Below are 19,931 nucleotides of genomic sequence, written 5' to 3' on the forward strand. Positions count from 1 at the left end.
CTCCTGGGCTGGCTCCTGGGGACAGGAACCACTGCAGGTGGCAGCCACAGCTTGGCCAGACACAGCCCCTCGCTGCAGCTCGGGACACGAGCGATGCCGTGTTGGGATTCCTTGGCCCTTGCAATGGGGCTCCTTCATACTCCACAAAACATACCAGCCTGCAAGGAAACACGTCTGACTATAAACCTCGCCAGTCTGGCACCTGCTTGGTCCAAAATGAACCTCTAGGTTACCCATGAGTTTTCAGATTATGAAAGCGGAGGCACAAAATATGTTATAGCTCCTTCATGTATAGTGCAGCTAGGAAAACAGGGCGGCGAGTGTCCCACCCCGGTTGGCACGGGTCAGCTCTGTGATGGGGTACCTGCTTTTGGGTGTTCATAAATAGAAATCACAAAGAGTCCACAAAAAAGGGCAAAGCTTTGTTTCTGCTCTGCCTGGCACGGCCTCGGGGTGCAACACTGGATTCCAGCATCCCCCTCTCATTGGAACTCCATGCACGAGGCTTTTGCAGCAAAACTTGTTGGTTAAAAGTGTTTCAGAAACACCCGAAACTTTAGGGCTGCATGTTCCCGAGCAGCCATAAACCCCTTTCCACCTCTCCCTCCAGCTTTGCAGCCCCGGTGATGACCCAGCACCCACCCAGCCACAGGGACTCTGCTGTTTTCTGCGCTACCCAGCTTTGCTATGTGTCTAACGAACACATTGAACATGCCAGGAGCAGCATTTTTGGTACAGCACCTGCTTTCACTGTGCAGCATTGTTTCCCCAAGCCCCAGGGGAGCAGCAGCAGCTCCACACAGTCTGACCCCTGTTAGACCCAACCAGCCCCATCCTGCTTGGGGGTGGTTGCTTCATCCCAAACTAGCTAATTCTTGCTGCTTTTTACTCTTCTTGCTTTTGAAGGAGGGAGGGGAGAACAACAGAGCCCTCAGGGTGAAGTTACCTTCTTAATTAACGAGGCTGAGAGCTTTGCAGATACTGCGCGGAAGGAGTGAAAAATAAGGAAAACTGGGCAAAACCGGAAAAGATTGGGTTCAATTGTCAGACCAATTAACCTAGATCCGCGTTCTCCCTCTGGATGAATAGCTCGTTATTATGCAATTGCTCAGGCCCAGCTCCTGATGGAGAGAAATTAAAATCAGACACTTAACGAGGCAACCTGGTGTGGAGATCGGATGCGGGAGCTGCCTGGGGAAGCCATCCGCAATGCAAAAGCAAGCGGGAGCCGGAGCTGTGCGGGGCAAACTTAAGCCTGAGCTTAGAGAATCTTGCTGAAATCAGCCTTATCTGGACCATTTGCACTGTGCTGGACCCAAAGTGTGGCCAGGTTGGGGGATAATTTGGAAAGGCCCTGGAAATGGTAAATGGGAGGCCCTGGTTTAGCCAAGCACTCAAGCGTCTGCATAATTGCAACATAGCTGCAAGTCCAGCTCAGCTCAGCGAGGGATTTAAGCGAGATATGTGGTGCGCTCAGTCAGGGACAAAGTGACTCAGGAGCTCTTTTGTCTGGAGAAGAAATAAAATGTATTGTAAGCCATGCTTGACTCTTTCCTTCATGCTCCATGTTAGGACCCATCTGCCCAGAGAGAAGGAAAAATTCCATCATGACAGACTTTAAATTCTGCACCTAATAAAAAAAGCCACTAATCCTAATAAATCAGCCTCAGAAAAACAGCCAGTGCCATAGTTAAGGAGGCTTTTCTGTCTGTAGGGCTGATGGGTTCATTTGCAGTGGGAAATTTAAATGCAATATTTGGGAAAGGGCCGCAGGTTTCAATATTAGCTGAAGAGCAGACAAACGTGTTTTTCTGGGGCTGAAGTGGAAGAGGATCTCCTTGCGGGAGGGTTGGCCTTTCCCATCCTCCACGTTTTCATCTACCTCTTTTTCCTGCAAATTATCCATGGAAAGGGTTAAAGAGGAGGGAAAAAGCACCTGCAGCCACCTGCCCTCTTTGCTCAGCACCTTGCAATGTCTGCATTTCCCCCAGGATTTTGGGGGTGCAGCTCCTGTCTCCAGCTCATTCTGGCTTTAAACTTGTTTCCAGCCCCTCGGCTGAGCCCCCAGCCCTGACCCCCAATGTTTGTTGTGTGTGCTGCAACGATGTCGCTTGCTGTGCAATACAAAGCAGGATATCTTTAAAGAAAGAAAACCACTAGATACCTTAAATTAAGCAGTTTTAGCTTATCCCAGTACCAGGCAGCCTCAGCTGCTGTGTCCAGTGCCCACAGGGCCAGCACAGCCACCCCACAGGGCTGAGCCCCAGGTACAACTTTAACCCACCCGACTTGCCCCAATCATTCTTGGCAGCTGCTTTAATTTTCGCTGATTGTCCTGAAAAGTCACCAAAACTGCCACAGAGACCAGCAAAGGGCGAGAGGAGCCCAAACAAACCCTCCATCCCTAGCTGGAAAACCCCAAAGGAACCAACAGCACAACGTGTCTTCAGGGAAACCACCAGCACCCCGGCTACACCACGTGTGTTTATTGACACAGAAAACAGCCGCCCTGTGTTTTCCAGCTCTGCGCCCCCGGGCACAACCCACAGCCACCAACACCCTTCAAAACAACCCTCTGCCGAGATGCTCGGCATCTGCCGCCCTCCGAGAGGGTCTGAAGAGCCTGTGTGTGCTCCATCTGATGCTGAAATGGGTTCAGGATTTTCCTATGATTGCCCCAGGATTAAATTAAAAAGGATTTAAGCAGATGGTCGGTTCTCTGCTCTTCGTAGTTGGCAAAATGGGAACCATATCGCTGAACTGTCTACCAGCACTAATTAATGTTTGTAAAGCGCTCTGCTCTGCAAACTGCTGCCTACGTGCTAAGTGCTATCATTAGTATTATTACTAAGCTATTTATGCCTGTTCCAGTGCTTTCTCTTCCTTGTCCCAAAGGGATTTTCCTCTTCCCTGTGCAGATGTACTGGGGCTGGGAAGAGGAATCAGCTCTCCCAGGCTCTGGCTGGCTCTGGCCCAGGCTCAGATCCACAGTTTGCTGGCAAAACACTCCGGTTGTGCCAGCACCGCCGGGCTGGAGCCACCAGCTCCATGGTGAGGGCAGGAGCAGCCAGGGACCGGGAGGGTCTGCCCAGAGAGGTGGTTTAGCATCATCATGCCTGACCACGGGTGAGTCTGTTGTCTCGCTGCCTCTCCTGATTGCAAAATGGATGTGATGCAGCTTTCCTGCCTCCCTTCCCATGGGGAAAAGCTTTCTTATGCTTGTCTGGGCTATTTTCATCCTTCTCTCTGTTGCTGCATGGCAAAGGGTTTTGCAAGAGAAGGGAGGGATCACTCATCCTTCCTAATGACCTACAAGGAGACAGAGGCGCAGAGGAGGTTCAGTGATGGATGAGCTCAGCCGTGGTCCATGACAGGTCCTTGTCCCCGTGCAATGCCTGGGCGGTGACATCTGCGGTCACTGGCACATGGGACAACACACTCCCTGCAAATAACCGTCCTTGCAAGACTGTGTTGTCCAAAACTGCAGGACGGCTTCTCGCTTCGGTGATGCCTTCATCAGAGAAGCAGCTCACAAGAAATCGTGGCTGCTGCCTCTGGAAAGCAGTGGGAAACAATAATCCATTTGTGGGTGCACAGAGCAGCCAATGCTCCCTACAGCCTGGGACAAAACTTCAGAGCACAAGGTCTTTACCCCGATCAATGTTTCCGAGACACTGCTTTGAAATCCTTTGCTCAGTTCACCTCACCAGGCAGGATGTTCCTGAACATCCCCAGGACATCTTTTTGATACAAGAACAGCTTTCATGGCTCAGTCAGGAAAGAAAGTGCCCAAGACAAGAAACTGGGGCAGCACATGAGAGGGACAGACTGAAACAGAGAATGCACTGAGCCAGGTGCCCCATGTGCTCCAGGGACACCGCGGGCAGCATCCACACCCCTGCTAATTCAGGGTGGTGGGGGCACCTTCACTGCAGTCATCTGCACAAACAGCAAAATAACTGGGCTGAGGACCGATGCTGTGCTTCAGATGGGAGGTTTAGGGCATGAATCATCCCTTTTTTTCCTCCCCATCACAAGTACACGAGATGAAATGATGTTCAGAAAGCTGGATGTGGGATGCAGGCTCTGGCCAGGGCAGGAGCCGGCTCAGATAACACCGACCCACTATTGCCCCGGGCTGGGGGGCATTTGCTTTGCGGAGGTTGTTTGGGCCAAACAAAGAGTAGGAGAAAAAAACAACCTCAACAAGCACGCCATCAACATTTTCTGCGCAGTTTGAATTATCCATGACTTCTGACCCATGATTAAATCTAGTGTGTAACTGGTGGTTATATATTGAGTCATATGAGCAGGCTAATCGCAGGAACCCCGTGTTCTCCAAAGAGCCTGCGCCCCGCCGGGGCCGACTGCAAACCCTTCACGTTTTTCTAGCCGAAGCACCCTGTGGCTTTTGTATCATCCTTTTAATTCAACACTCACAAAGCGTTTTTTTTTTGTCTGACCAGTATCTCAAGCCTAGAACAAAACAAACCCAGCCATGCTGCGAGCAGCCAGCCCAAGGAAACCAGATTTCCCATCAAGTTTTGCTGCTCGGTGGCTGCTCCAGTGTCTAGTAAAGGGCTGGGATCACGCTGCAGTGTTTTTCTCAGCAGGAGCTGCTTCTCCTCTCCATCAGCGATTGTCCTGACTCATATAGAAATAACCTTTTGACTTCTACCTCTGTGTGCAATTTGGGTGAAAATGAGCACTGGAGCTGGAAAATATTAGCAGGTGGTGAGTGGCAGGTAAATGGGCTTTCCCAGGGTGCGAAGCCGCCTCGGTACCCACTGGGAAGGCAGGAGAGCTTGGCACAGCCTGGCCCTGGCTCTCCCCAAATTCATTTTTTTCCTGTTTGCACCTCCCTCCCCTCTCCTTAAGGCTGTGGGAGGATGAACCGATTCACCTTTCCCAGGGTAAGAGCCGTAAAATGCTGTTATCAGCAACAGCAATCGGGTAATGCTCCTGCGGGTACAATCCCGTGGGTCACCAAGGTGTTTCCCAGCGCTGGTGACCGGGACAGGGCTGGCACAGCCCATTGTGCTGGAGCCCTTTGCCTTCCCCAGCAGAACCAGCCTGGAAACCCGGGGAGGACCCAAAATAGGGCTGATGTGGGGTCTGCCCAGGTCCCTGAAGGGCTCCAGCTGGCGGGAAGTGTGTTGGAAGAAGTTTGCATCGTGCAGGGGTCCTCACGGACCCGCACCCACTTGGTCAGCAGTGGGGATCTGGCAGGAGCGAGGGACCCGGGGATGTTCAGTGGGTGAGGGAAGAGTGGGGTGGGGGTCCCACCACCCTGGACGTGGCTTGAGGCCACAGGCAGAGACACCCGGCTCTTTCCACAGGGTTAAATTAATGCTAAATCATCTCTTTCCTCCTGCAATAACTCAGTGGCTGGTAGAAATCCAGCAGAAAGAGCATGACCTCGGCACGGACTGGCCGTGTGTCTGGCCACACTGGGACAGAGCTGCTCAAGAGGCATTTCATCACCAAAAGCTCTTTGTCTGGAAGGCCAGCCACTGTCCTCAGCCGTCCCAGAAGAGATCCTGGTGACGCGGGAGGTGGTGGCCACCTCCATCCCGGGTTCAGAAGGGGGACAAACCTCTCCTGGTGGCCGCAGGACCTTCCCAAGATGCCCTGGTGGTCCTCAACAGTCCCCCAGCCAGCACTGGTTTTGGTGTGACCACACATGCCCCAGCACCCCATGTGTCCCCCAGCTCACGGCAGCCCCCAGTCCTGCGCACCTGATCTCACCGTAGGGACCTCCCCATGTCCCCTTGTGTCCCATCCTATCCCCCTGGCAGGATACCCAGCTCTTTGCTGGTCTGAACTGGTGCAGACACCAGTGCTGAGCTTTCACCTGCTCTCGGCCAAGGTGGTTCTGCATTGTTTTGCAGTGAAAATAAAGAAACAGCTGGAGGGGAAAATCCATGGTTAGTAAACAGAGCTGAGCAACTGCAGACCTCTCACCCCGCAGAGGAGGAGGGCAGGGAAAGCAGAGCTGCCTGAAGGCAGCCAGGGTTGGATTTCGACACCTTGCAGAAGACAAGATGCTTTTGTTTAGTGTTCAGGGCTCCAGCCCTCCCTGTGCTGCTTCACATGTAGCGGTGGTGGCTGTTTGGCCTGGTCGTGGAGCCCCATAATGATAAGGAGGAGCTGGGTGGGGTAGGAGAGGTGGTGGCCAAGGGGTGAGGGACCATGGTTGGGGTTTGAGATCAGCTTTGGGGTTTGAGGTTGGCTCTGGGGACTTGCTTTGCCTTCCCCTCTCCCTGCTCCCCCTTGCAGCATCTGCAGAGGAGGGTGATGGTGCAGGGAGAAGAGCTGTCTGGGGGGTGTCCCCAAGCCCTGGTTACTTGGTAGCCCCTTATATCCACAGCTCTTCTGCTTCGCTTTATTGCTCAGCTGGTTCCCCCATGTCCAGCCCCACATCCAATGCTGCTCACCCTGCTATACGTTGCCTTCAGGTCACCTAGTGTCCCTCGCAGCAGTGCCAGCTCCTGCCACGTCCCTCCCAGATCAGGGGAGAGAGGAGCGAATCCCTGACCTAGAGGCAAAAATTTGCATTCTAAAATCTTATTTCTGTTTTTATTTGTTTTTGGTTTTTTTCCCACAGGATGGGGATGGGTGACTCTGAACATGTGCACCATCCTGTGGATGCCACCGCTGTCTCCAAGGGACAATTGTCTGTCCCCAGGGCTTTGCCCTGCACAGCCAGGTAAGGTCATGCTTGGACGGTCCTGCTGTTGGGTCCCTTTGGTGCCGGGTGCGACGGTTCCATCCCCCTCCACCTCCAGCAGAAATCACGGCAAGTTACAAATCCCCGCCAGCCCTCAGGGACCCGTCCCAGGGGAGGGCAACGGTTCAGCCCTGAGGCAGCAAAAAACAAAGATCATGTTTTTCATGGGAAAAATACAACCCATCAGCACAAACAAGAGCCTGGTGCGGGGGGTGCTGGCACCACGGCACCTCGGGTGGCACTGATTCAGCCAGACCCATACAGGGACAATTTGGGGTGCAAACCTTTGGCAGGGCAGATGTTTTCAACCAGAACTGGTCCCTGACCTGGCTCCTGCATGAACCCTCATGCTGGCTCAAGGGAAGGGAACTGATCAGGGCAATGGGGACATGGGGCAGGAACACGCAGCATTGGAGGGTTCAAGGCAGTGGTGGGTGTCACTGCACTGTGGCCAAACGGGACAGGGATGGAGCTGCCCCAGCAGGTCCCCACTCCTTCCCCAGCCCCTTTCTCAGCCAAACAATTTACAAACTCTCCTGTTCCCAGCCCTGTAGTGGCTCCTGGCCCGTGGGGATCTGTCCCCACCTTGTCCTGGCTGAGCTCCTGCCAGCAGAAGATTTGGGGAGATTTGGGGAGATTTTGGATCAAACACCACAGGACACACAAACAGCCTCACACCGGCTTTCCGTGGCACAGGCAGTTGGGAATGGGCTTTATTTTCCCTCGTGAACTCCTAAAGAAGAAGATGAGAGGAAATGGCCTCAAGTTGCACCAGGGGAGGTTGAGGTTGGATCTTGGGAACAATTTCTTCCCAGAGAGGGCTGTCAGGCATTGGAATAGGCTGCCCAGGGCAGTGCTGGAGTCACCATCCCCGGAGGGGTTGGACAGAGGCAGAGATGAAGCTCTTAGGGACATGGGTTAGTGACAAGGGTGGGCTAACAGTTGGACTTGATGATTTTGAGGGTCTTTTCCAACCAAAATGATTCTATGATTCTACCATTCTAAGTCCCCACTGCTGAGATTACCTGGGAATCTTTCTTAAAAACATGTGTTTCCCTGCCATGACTGCAAAAAGCCTAAGCCTGTGAATGCTGCCATGGATTTGTCACTCAACAAGATGAAATGGGTTCTTGGCACACAAGGGGGGCAGGTGACCCTACCGGTGAGTGCAAGTGGCTCCTGGGAAGTTCTCGGGCACATCCCAGGGATTTGCTGGAAAGCTCTGGAGAAGCCATTGCACCAGCAGCGATTGCTGTGTGTATTGACCTGGCGGGGAACATGTAATTTCTCATCACTGCCCAGCTCCGCAATCTCCTGTACGGGAACCTGGCAGATTATTTCTCCGTCTGTGGGTGTGGGAGGTTGATAAGAAGTGGGGCCGGGAAGCAGAAAGCTGCTGCGATTTTTGTCCTTGGGGCTACTCCGGGTGACGAGGAGGTGCCAGGTCCCTACTGGCTATCAGGGGGATGTGGTGATTTGCCTTCTATAAACAGCCCTTTCCACATCAGAGGAAAGAAAACCCTGATCATCTGCTGCCTGCTTGCCTCGTGGTCAATATACCAAACAGCAAACCAATGCCAGCCCTGTGCAGGGAAATGCTCCCCAGGTGCATCTTCCTAATCCTGGTGGTACAAGGTCATATTGTCCCTAATTCCTGTGACTTGAAGGTCTGCAGGTAAGGACCAGCCAACCCTGCTCATGGCTGGATGAGGGGATCAACCCCATTTTTCCCCAGGCAATGGGCAGAAGCATGGCCTGGCTGCAAGTCACAGCCCTCCCTGCCCTCCTGTCCCCAGCTGTGCCACCACAGCCTGGTCCAGGGTCACTTGCTTGGTGGCCACGAGCTCAGTTTTAGGGGTGAGACAAGGTGGGGGCACCCACATTCCTCGTATGCTGGTTTTCTAGTTCAGTGCCCCGCACCACCGAGGGCAACAGTCACATTTGGTATCGAGTGGCAGCACAAACTCTCTGACCTCCCCGGGGCTCACGTGAGCCACGTGAGAGCCGGTGGGGTTTCCAGCTGAAGGCTGTCCCTTTGCTGGAGCCGCTTGTCCCCGCTGGTGGCCCTGGGGAGCACCCCCAGCCAGCCGGGCTGCGGGAGAGGACGGGGAGAGCTTTGGGCTCTGCCGCCGAAGGACAAAGTGGGAACAGAGCAAGGGTGCAGCGAGGCCGCCCTCTGTGTTCGAGGTGTTGGAGCGTGGTGTGTCCCCTCCCCGCCAGCCCCAGGAACAGCTCGAAGGTCCCGTTCCAGCTCCCAAACTGAAAACAAAAGTGCGTCTTGTTCCCGTTCTGTTTTCAAAGCCAGGAAGGTCGGGGCCGTGAGAGCCGTGCCAGGCTGGGCAGCACCGCCAGCCAGCACATGTGGGGACCAACGTGTCCCACAGCTCCTGGCCACTGGTGCTGGGCTGGGGAGAGCCGGGGGCCTCCACGAGCGACCGTGTTTGGCGAATCTTGCACCCACATTCATCCTCTCATTGCTTTTCCCTGCACTGTGCTGGAGGGAAGGGAGACGTGACAATGCCGCATCTGCAGGGGCAACACCATGTAGCCCCCATGCCCAGCATGGCCCTGGGACCCCAAAGCCCTGCTGCAAAACCTCATCAGCTCCTAGTAGAATCATAGAATAGAACCATAGAATCATTTCGGCCGGAAGAGACTCTCAGGATCATCGAGTCCAACCATAACCTAAATCTAGCACTAACGCATGTTCCTAAGAACTTCGTCTAAATGCCTTTTAAACCCCTCTAGGGATGGTGACTCCACCACTGCCCTGGGCAGCCTGTTCCGTGAAAAGATTTCCGAATCCACCTCCGCATTCCCCAAGCCCAAACAAAGCTTCCTTCTCTTAGATGGGGCCGTCATTAGAGCCCTCCTGCTGGGATGCACCGGGGAGAAATGCAAAGGGTCCCTGTGGCAGGGAGAGCAGCATGGTGCTGCCATCGCCACGTCAGGCTCTGAATGATCCCCCTTGTCCCGGCGCTCAGCCCCCACATGTGCTGCCGCCTGCCCAGCAGAGATTATTAGCTGAGGAAATCGTTAGGCACAGGACCGGGAGCTCAAGGGACACACAAGCACCTCTGTCACTTGGAAATCAGTTCCAGCCGTCTGCCTGAGACGTGTTTCCTCCAGCCCTGCTCAAAGCGACGGCAGTTTCTGTCCATCGAGGAGGAAGAGGAGACAGTTGCTCTGCCTGACCCTGCAGGAATCACAGAACCATTTTGATTGCAAAAAAGACCCTCAAGATGATTGAGTCCAACCATAATCTAACTCTACACTAAACCATGTCCCTAAGAACCTCATCTCAGCATCTGTTCAACCCCTCCAGGGATGGTGACTTCACCACTGCCCCGGGAAGCCTGTTCCGATGCCTGACGACCCCTAAGTATAGCTTTTGGGGACCCTGTGCCTGTTGCACAGGGAGCAGTGTAACCAACAGCCACAACTCTCCCTCCAAGCACCCGATGTCCCCAAGGCAGCTTTGGCATTCTTGCTGACTCAAGCCGACAGGGTATTGACATTCGCTTTGACCTTTCAAATAACAAGGATGTTCTGTCCTTCCCGGCCAAGTACAGCCTGGATACCCTGTGGGTGGATTATACTGTATATACAGTGCCAGTAAATAAGGAGCTGGCAGAAGAGAAACGTGTTTGTGTGCTTGCAGGGTGGTGGGATCAGAGCGAGGAGCTGCTGCCAGCACCCGGTTTTCCTCCCGGATGCCCGAGCGGACACGGCACAGCAAGTGAGAAGGATGGGGACAGTGGCAGGAGAAATGCCAGCGGCTGGTTTGGTGAGGGGGGAGAATGGATCCTGCAAAACTGGGAGCGACAGCCCAGCCCTTGGGCGGCTGCTCCCTCACCACCAGCTCCGCAGGCTGCTCTCGGCTCCCCACGTTTTCCGTCCTCCAGCTAATTACGCCTTTTGTTTTCAGAGAACATGAAGAACTGCAATTAAGAGACAACATGCAAAATCAGCCGCGAGGGCCCAGCTGGATCATGGGGACGGTGCCTTCTCTCCCAGCCCCCCCAACACCCCCTCTGGGCAGCAGCAGAGGCTGTTTCAGTACAAAATGTATCTCAGCCCCAGAAGTTTGAGCTGATGCAAAAGGCAAAGCAATTCCCAAAGGTGTGACATATGGTCACCAACAGAACATGCTCATGGTGCTAAATTAGCATCTCTTGAGTGTGGCCTGTGCCATGGCACACACCAGACCTTGTGTCCCAGGCTGGCAGTGAGCGGGGTTCAGGCTCCATAGGGCTGCGGGGACCCGTCCCTGCAAACCCTTCCTCTTGCAGCTCTGGGGAGCCAGAGTGGTTCCATGGGCAGGGCTGCCTGTTCCCTGCCCGCTGCAGCCAGAGGGTTTGGGCAAAGGGCTCCATCCAAGGCTGTCCCAGCCCAGATCCAGCCACCCTGCAACCCCATGGCGCCAGAGAGGCTGACGACTTCATGCTCCCAGCCCAGATGTGCTGCTTATCTCTCCCCTCTCTTGCCCTGACACATTTTTTCCTCTCTCTTCTTTCCCAGCCAGCTCCTAGGACTCTTATCTCAAGCCCCGAATCACCCTTTCCCAAGGCAGACTCAGCAGCATCCTCTGCAAACCCATTTCCAGGAGTTTGTGCATGACATTAGGGCTACAAGTGACAACCTGGCAGCAAAACCATTTTGCCTTACATCTTGATGTCACATCGATGTCCTCAAACCCCTTCCAGCAGCCAAGGCAGGGTATGGTGAAGGCAGCCTGGCCGCAGTCACAGGGAATAAGCAGCAGAGGACAGACCCCAATGCCCAGTGTTGCCTCCTTGCTGCTGGGCTGTGGTCATGCAACCCCCAGAGCAGAGGAGAGAAAAATGGGGTTTGAAAGCTTTGGGAATTGTCCAGGGGGTTAATTTGAGATGTGCTGCTCTGAGAATGCGGTTTGTACTCGGCAGCCAGCTGCAGCCTCCTGGTTTGTGGAAAATAAACAAAAAGCAAATGAAGTGTGGAGCCCTGGGATGGGCTGGGAGCTGTGGGATGGGATGGGATGGGATGGGATGGGATGGGATGGGATGGGATGGGATGGGATGGGATGGGGTGGGATGGGGTGGGATGGACAGCCTCTGCTGATGCTGCCCCAAACCTGACATTTGTGAGCATGAGTGTAGCGGGGATCCCACAGCTGAACTCAATACACCCTGCAGCGCCCAGCAATTACAGCAGCCATGCCAGGTGCAGACGCGGTGCAGGGAGCAAAGCACCGTGCTCTCGGCTTGCTCAAACGCTCGCTCCTGCTGCCAAGCCAGCCTCGTGCATCAGAGCAGCCTCGGCCACGGTCGGCCCTGCCCAGGAGGTGGTGGGTTCCTGGGTCTTGCAAAGCGCTTGTTGGTGGAGGAAAAATCAATTCCCAGTCAGGAGTTTCTGCTGCACGGCTGGTTCATCCGCTCTGCCAGGGGGAGAGGGTGACATTCACTGCGGTCCCAGCCTGGGCCACTTGTCTCACCAGTATGGAGTGGGATCTGCTTGGTGCAACGGCGTGCGGGTGCTGCTTCAAACCCTGCTGTCTGCAATGTCATCACTCAGAACGAGGGGCAACACCAGATCCAGAGCAACATGGCATGTTTGAGAACACACACAGCTCGTCACACCGAGCCGTGGCCATGCGCTGTGATGGCAATTCCTTCCTGGCTTGGTTTCTAAGGGGAGGAGGTTTCTCTCCGCTCATCTGCCAGCTCCCCCCTGTAACTGCCTGGTTTGTGAGCCTGTTAGCTAGTTTAAAACATAAAACTTAGCAAAGGGAAGAAGAAGGGGAGCACAGGATCTCTGCTTTGGGTGGCTGGATCCAGCCTGGTTCAGCTTTCCCCAGCCCAGAGGAGCCGCTTCCTGCCCCTGAAATAGCAACTCGGATGATGCTCTCAGCAGCTGGGGATGATGATGCAAAATGCTTGTTATCCAGCAGGAACAATTAGACTTATGGCAATTATCTTTGCAGTTGCTGAGAGATGCCGGAACGGGCCGGCCAGCAGCCAGTGCCTAGTGCAATTCCCGGGCGGCACAGACGCGATGCCCAGCTCTGCCAGGAGCTGCCACTGCCAGCAAGGAACAGCAAAACCCAGCAGGAGCACCTAAAGAGCCTCTGGCAGTGCCAGCAGGGACAGTTTTGCACAGGAGCAAGAGCAAGGACAGGAAAGTGTTTATCTGAGAGCTAAACGCCCTCTCTAATGACGTTTGTTTGCATTCAGATCAATGATGAAATGGCTGAGCTGCGCTGGGTTTAGAAGACAGTGTTACCGACTGAAATGCTTTGCATGATGCTCTGAGCTCCCTTTCTGGTGTTGCGGGAGAAGCCAGGCTGGGCTCAGCTTTATCTGGAAGGTGGAAATGGGCCCAAGCCAGCTCCAGGCTGGATCAAGCCATGGGCACCCGATGGTCACTGAGCCAGGCAGCACCTACTGAGCTGGGCTTTAGGGCACATTTCTTTGGGGGGAAAAGTCAGGCTTTTGGCTGAGAAATGCCCATGGGGTAAAGGCATGAAGGACCACTTCACTCATTTCTGAAGTCGGAACAACAAGCAGGGTTTTTCTTTTCCCCCTTGACATTATTTGAAAACCCTACTTTGACACTGCTAGAATGAAGCAAGCCCTAATCCCCAATTGCTGCTTGGAGTCAAAATGCAAAACTAATCTCAGCCCAATAAACAACTCCTCCTGGATAAATCAGAGTGTGCCTGGGATGGTGAGAAAGCTTTTGGGCAGGATGTGGCACAGCGGAGCACCGGAACACCAGCCGATGCCCAAGGAGTAAGGGAATGGGAGCTGGAGGGATACGGGGAATCCGGTCCAGGAAAGCCCAGGCCATTTTCCATTGAAAATTTTATCTGAGGCAAACATGCCACCACATCCTGGCCCTGTTTGTGCCGCAAGAGCCAACAAAATTCCTAGGAAAGTTTAGCCACCTCGTCAGCAAAACCTCTCTGATAGGCTTTGTTTACTAGTGGCTAAACATTAAACCCTTGGCAAACAGGGCTCCTCAAGGCCAGGGACGCGTGACTGTGACAAGCCACCCTGCGGGCTACCAGCCTCCAAAATGGGCAAGAGCTGCCGGCACAGCCGAGAAGGGGGACAGGGTGATCCGGGCAGGGGGACGGCAGCACCCCAGGGGTCCAGGTTTGGCTGCGGTTGCCAAAAAGAGCCCAGGATCGGGAGGAGGAAGGCTCCCCAAAACCCTGCTCTCGCCATGGCAGCTAGATAGAGACTCCTCCATCTCCCAGTGCCTTGATTCACAAAAGAGACGTGTCTCTCACCACGCCAGCGCTGCCCCAGAAACCCAGTGCTCTGGCATATAAAACGAGATTCTTCAAGAACATCTGATTCATCCTGCAAAGCCCACGTAAAATTTGTCTGTTTTCAGTAATTAGGCCAATTATAGCGAAATAGTATTAGCAATTCAAAGGACAGGCTAAAATCTTAACTTGATGTCTTTTTAGTGGTGTCAAAACAAAGTCCGAACAAAGCCCCTTCCCTCTCCCCCTGTGTTAAATAACCAGAGAGCAACATTTTGAAGTGCTCAAATATCAGGTAACAGTGTTTCCTGCTGCACTTGAAGGGAACCTGACAAACACACAAACAAAGCCTGACCCACTTTAGCAGAATAAGAACGACACCAAGAAAGGGAGCAGGGACTTCAATAAAGTCTTTAATGCGGCCCCATTAGCAGGTCCCTGCTATATCCATCCAGGTAAATTTATCTTGCTAAGTCTGTCCTGTGAATAGAGCAAGCTGTGAAACCTGCATCGTACTCATATGTTGGGCAGCGCAGCTCTGGGACCCACGGATCCGTGAGCATGGGGATGCACGAGCACAGGGATGCAGACAGGGATGCACACATAGAGGGATGTACACACAGGGATGCTGACAGAGGGATGCAGACAGAGATGCAGAAAGGGATGCACACATAGAGGGATGTATACACAGGGATGCTGACAGAGGGATGCAGACAGGGATGCAGAAAGGGATGCACACACAGAAGGATCATATAATCATATAATCATCTCAGTTGGAAGAGACCCTCAGGATCATCAAGTCCAACCATAACGTAACCTAACTCTAGCACTAAACCATGTCCCTAAGAACCTCATCTAAACACCTTTTAAACCCCTCCAGGGATGGTGACTCCAGCACTGCCCTGGGCAGCCTGTTCCAATGCCCAACAGCCCTTTCTGGGAAGAAATTTTTCCTAATATCCAAATGCACACAGGGATGCAGAAAGGGATGCACGAGCACAGGGATACACACAAGGATGCACACAGGGATGTGTATGCCCAGAGATGCCCGTGTGTGTGCTGTTCATCTCCATTCCCTTCCCAACATGCAGGGCATGCATCCAGAGGATCAAGGAAGAGATCCCTGCTCTGGCTGGGCGCTGGGTGCTGGTGCAGGCTCCTGCAGCATTGCTTCAAGCCCATGGCTGCATATGGAGAGTGCAAACGCTGCTGCCTCGTGTGTTCCGTGGCACATGTTTTGTGGCGAAATCATTGTTTGTAAGTAATGGCGGGGACGTTGCTGAGTCACTGCGCTGCGCGCGAGAGCCAGCAGGGAACCGGGACTGGTTTTGTGCCGTGGTAACAAGGGCCCTTCTCTCTGCAGGGTGGGTTTCCTCAGGGACACCCCAAATTCACACTCCAAGCCTCTTCTTCCTGCAAGGACACTTTCTCCCCTTTGCACTGAGCGGAAACTGAGGTTGCGGCTGATCCCTCTGTCTGTTTCCCGGATCCGTGTCTCTGCGTAGCTGACCTTGCGCAAGAAGCCGCCCGTCCTCCTCTTGCCCACCCGCTGGCTCGGGTGCCTCCCCCCAGGGTGGCACACAGCCCAGGTCGGCCCCCGTGTTTGTTCAGCGGTGGGGTGGCATCGGCGAGCATCACAAGATTGCTGGATCCTCCCTGTGCCCTTGAATCATCCCCCTTCTCCTCTCCCCGAGGCTCGGTGCACTGAAGCAGTGGCCTTCACAGCCAGGCCAATGTCCTGCAGCTCCCTCACCCAACCTGGAGCCACCAGCAGCTTGGTCAAAGCTCCTGTGTCACCTCTTGTCCCAGGCTCCCTGGGAGAGGCAGCTGTTCTCCTTGGGGACAGCATCTCCATGGGGTGACAGCCCCAGGATGGGGCACTGCAGGGTGTCCCCAGCAGCTGGTGGCTCTGCCAAAGCCGGGGGAGCTCCGGGAGACAATGGGGTGCTTGGGATGCGTTTGGTGCTGCTTGTTCACACCAGTTAGATCTTAACCCCCAGCAGCTCTAGGAGCATGTGGTGGTGCAGGGCTGCATGCCTGGGGGCAGCCAGACCTCCAGGGCCTGAATTTCTCTGCCTAAAACATGTATTCAAAAGACCAAATTCAGCTTATGACCCCCCCATTCCCCTCAGCACCCCCTGAGAAGCCTGGGACACCAGGGCCCTGAAATAGTCCCTGAATGACACCAGGACTCAAGACACAGCAGAGCCTGAGACCAAATTCCCATCTGGTCAAAATTTGGGGGATCTTGGCCAGGAACCTGAGTAGTTGCAGGATCGCAGCTATGACATAACAAAAAGGTCCAACATTTCAGTGCTGCTGACCACAGCCAAGAGCTGGAGCTGTGACTTCTCATTCCTATCACCCCATCCCAGGTGACCGCAACCCTGACAACATCTTTCCAACTTAGCAACAGACTTACCCCACCCCGGCAGCTTAGCAAGGCTTGAATAGAAAATTGAGGCTGACAATGCAGCGCAGGAGCAGGAGGAAGAGATAAAGTTCAGCCTGGTGATAGCCAAATGGTCAAAAATGATAACACAACCAGCTACAGATGGTCCAGCAGTGAGAAGCGGAGCCCAGTGAAATGCTAGACCATCAATATAAAAACATCAAGTCATTGTAAGGAAACGGTGAAAGGTACAGAGTCACCCCGTGCTGAGTTAGATAACTGGTAGTAAATCCCTCAAAAGTTCCCTTTGGAAGCAGACAAGAGGTGCAATTTATGTAGAAATGACAGAAAAAGAAGAATAACATTTGGATCATAAAGGAAACAGGCAATAACAAAAGAGGCTCTGGATACAGATTATTTGATCAGCTGTTTTTTAGGATAATGGGCTAAACAAACATGATGGCTTTAAGATGCAGGAGATCAGATGCTTTGGAGAAATTTGCACATTTCAGAAACTGGGTCTCCAGCAAGTGAATTATACAAAGAACCACAATCAAATGCAAGGAACAGGTCGATCATTTGCAATTCAGGTTTATTACCAAATTCCAGGGGGAAATTATTCTTTTCATTCAACACTAAGCATCTCTGCTCACGCTTTAGCTGCCTCACAAGGAGTCTTCATAGGTTCCTCATCCAGACCTGCCAGCTGGGTCTCACCTCTCCCCGCAGTCCTCACCAGGGATACAGACACACCAAATGTTATAGACAACAGCTCTACTATGGCCACGCAGTCTCATCTGACGAATTCACCGGCATCTTCAGTGACAGGGGAGCCTGTCGAACCACAGCCCCACCACAAAACACCTTCATTCTCCCCTGGACTTGCCACGAGATGTGACAAGCCCCAAAGGACAGAGATGGGTCACTCGAGCAGTTCCCACAAGAAAGGGAAGGTAATAGGCAGGAACAGGGAGAAACGCCAACTAGATAAAGCTCGTCCAGCTGCTGTGGGAACACATGACCCAAAATGGGAACTGAACGGCACAAAGAAACGCTTATTGATGGCGCTTTACGTACGGCTGAATGGCATCTACGCATTGTCACCTGCCTGAGTCACCCCTCGGAGGCAGGCGGCCGGCAGCCCGGCAATCAGCCGCCCTCCTCTGTCACGTCAAGGGGAGAGTTAAAACCGGCACGGAACAGAGGAAAGTGTCCCCCACAGAGCCTGAATCAAGTCTGGCTTTAGAAACAGCCCATAAAAAACCTCTCGGCTCAGCCCCAGGCAAAGGACACAGCATCCTGCACCTCCTGCTTGGCGCGGTCAAGGACCGTAAATACCAGCGGCCTCCCCGCAGGGATCTGCTCCGCAGGACCTGGGCTCCCCCGGGCTCCTTCGCACATTCCAGCACCACCACCTGAGCCAGGATCTATTCCTGACAGCAGGAATGAAGTGAGCGATTGCATCTGCTATATTTAGAGCAAACAGTCAATATTCACTGTGTTTTAAATAGTTATCAGCATTCTCATTTGGTATATAAATAGCTTCTGTTTGCTTTTCAAAATAAATTGGTTTAAAAAAAAAAAAAATTGCCTTCCTAGTCATCCTCAGCCCGTCACTGTTGAGCAGAGGGGCCTATTTCAAGTGAAAAATTAAATTATGCATTTTCTCTCAGCCAACCCAGGAAGAAAAACTCATGACTGTGGCTGGTATTATTAGCACCGTGATCCTTTGTGTTGATGGAGGCATTTAAACACAGCGGCAGCCGTTTGCCGAACCGAACTCTTGAGGCCGTTTGGTGCGAAGTGGCATCACCCTCCACCTCCCCGGCTCCACCACGCACCATCTCAAGCCACATTCCACCCACAGATCACACAACAGCCGCGTTTCCTTCCCCTCTCCCAGCTTCACAGCAGTCCCAGCCCTGACACCAGAGCTCCGTCTCTCTTCCTCCAGATTCCTCCCGTTTCAGGCTCTCAGCCAACACTCCAGCTTGCTTTCCCTCCGGCTGATGTCAGCTGTGCCTCCTCCCTCGGGCAGGAAGCCTGGTCCTGCGTAAGCATTCGCCTTTAAGGCATCACAAAGACCATTTCCCCACCACTCAGCCACCTCGACGTATTATCCCCAGTTGCATTAAAGTCAAACTAAGGACACCAACTAATGAAAAATCATGGCGGAAAGCTGGGAGCTGAAAGAGACACTAAAACCCTGCCGTGCTTATTGATTTAATGTGGAATTACGCATTTTTTTTCCCCTAAGATTTGGCTCAAAAGGGAGAGATGCACGCAGGCTTGGGACACTGATCTGAGCACTCTGAGGGGCTGGGAGCCACTGCCAGCCCAGTGCAGGATGGTCAGTGGAACCCACTGCCAGCCCAGTGCGGGATGGTCACTGGGAGCCACTGCCAGACCAGTGCAGGATGGTCACTGGAACCCACTGCCAGACCAGTGCAGGATGGTCACTGGAACCCACTGCCAGCCCAGTGCGGGATGGTCACTGGAACCCACTGCCAGCCCAGTGCGGGATGGTCACTGGGAGCCACTGCCAGACCAGTGCAGGATGGTCACTGGAACCCACTGCCAGACCAGTGCAGGATGGTCACTGGGAGTCACTGCCAGCCCAGTGCAGGATGGTCACTGGAACCCACTGCTAGCCCAGTGCAGGATGGTCACTGGGAGCCACTGGCAGACCAGTGCGGGATGGTCACTGGAACCCACTGCCAGACCAGTGCAGGATGGTCACTGGAACTCACTGGCAGCCCAGTGCGGGATGGTCACTGGGAGTCACTGCCAGCCCAGTGCGGGATGGTCACTGGAACCCACTGCCAGACCAGTGCAGGATGGTCACTGGAACCCACTCCAGCCCAGTGCGGGATGGTCACTGGAACCCACTGCCAGCCCAGTGCGGGATGGTCACTGGAACCCACTGCCAGCCCAGTGCAGGATGGTCACTGGAACCCACTCCAGCCCAGTGTGGGATGGTCACTGGGAGCCACTCCAGCCCAGTGCGGGATGGTCACTGGAACCCACTGCCAGCCCAGTGCAGGATGGTCACTGGAACCCACTGCCAGACCAGTGCAGGATGGTCACTGGGAGCCACTGCCAGACCAGTGCGGGATGGTCACTGGGAGCCACTGCCAGCCCAGTGCAGGATGGTCACTGGGAGCCACTCCAGCCCAGTGTGGGATGGTCACTGGGAGCCACTGCCAGCCCAGTGCGGGATGGTCACTGGGAGTCACTGCCAGCCCAGTGCGGGATGGTCATGGGCACCTCTTCTCCTTGCTCTGCCCTCAGGGTGCAGGACCCCCTGCTCTGTCCTTCCTCCCACCTCCTGCATGGAGCTTGGTCCTGCCCTGGGCCTGGGGGGAAAGGGAGATTGCTGGAGGGGTCACAGGGGCATGGCCCAAGCTCAGGCTTAGGCCCAGGTTCAGCCCAAGCTCTGACCCAGCCCCGGTCCTGGTCCTGGTCCTGGTCCTGGCCCCAGCTCAGCCCCAGGCCAAGCCCTGGCCTCAACCTCAGTTCAGACCAGGCCCACGCTCAGGCCTCGGTGCAGACCCAGG

The sequence above is a fragment of the Nesoenas mayeri genome (assembly GCF_963082525.1).
Source record: "Nesoenas mayeri genome assembly, chromosome: 15".
NCBI lineage: Eukaryota > Metazoa > Chordata > Aves > Columbiformes > Columbidae > Nesoenas > Nesoenas mayeri.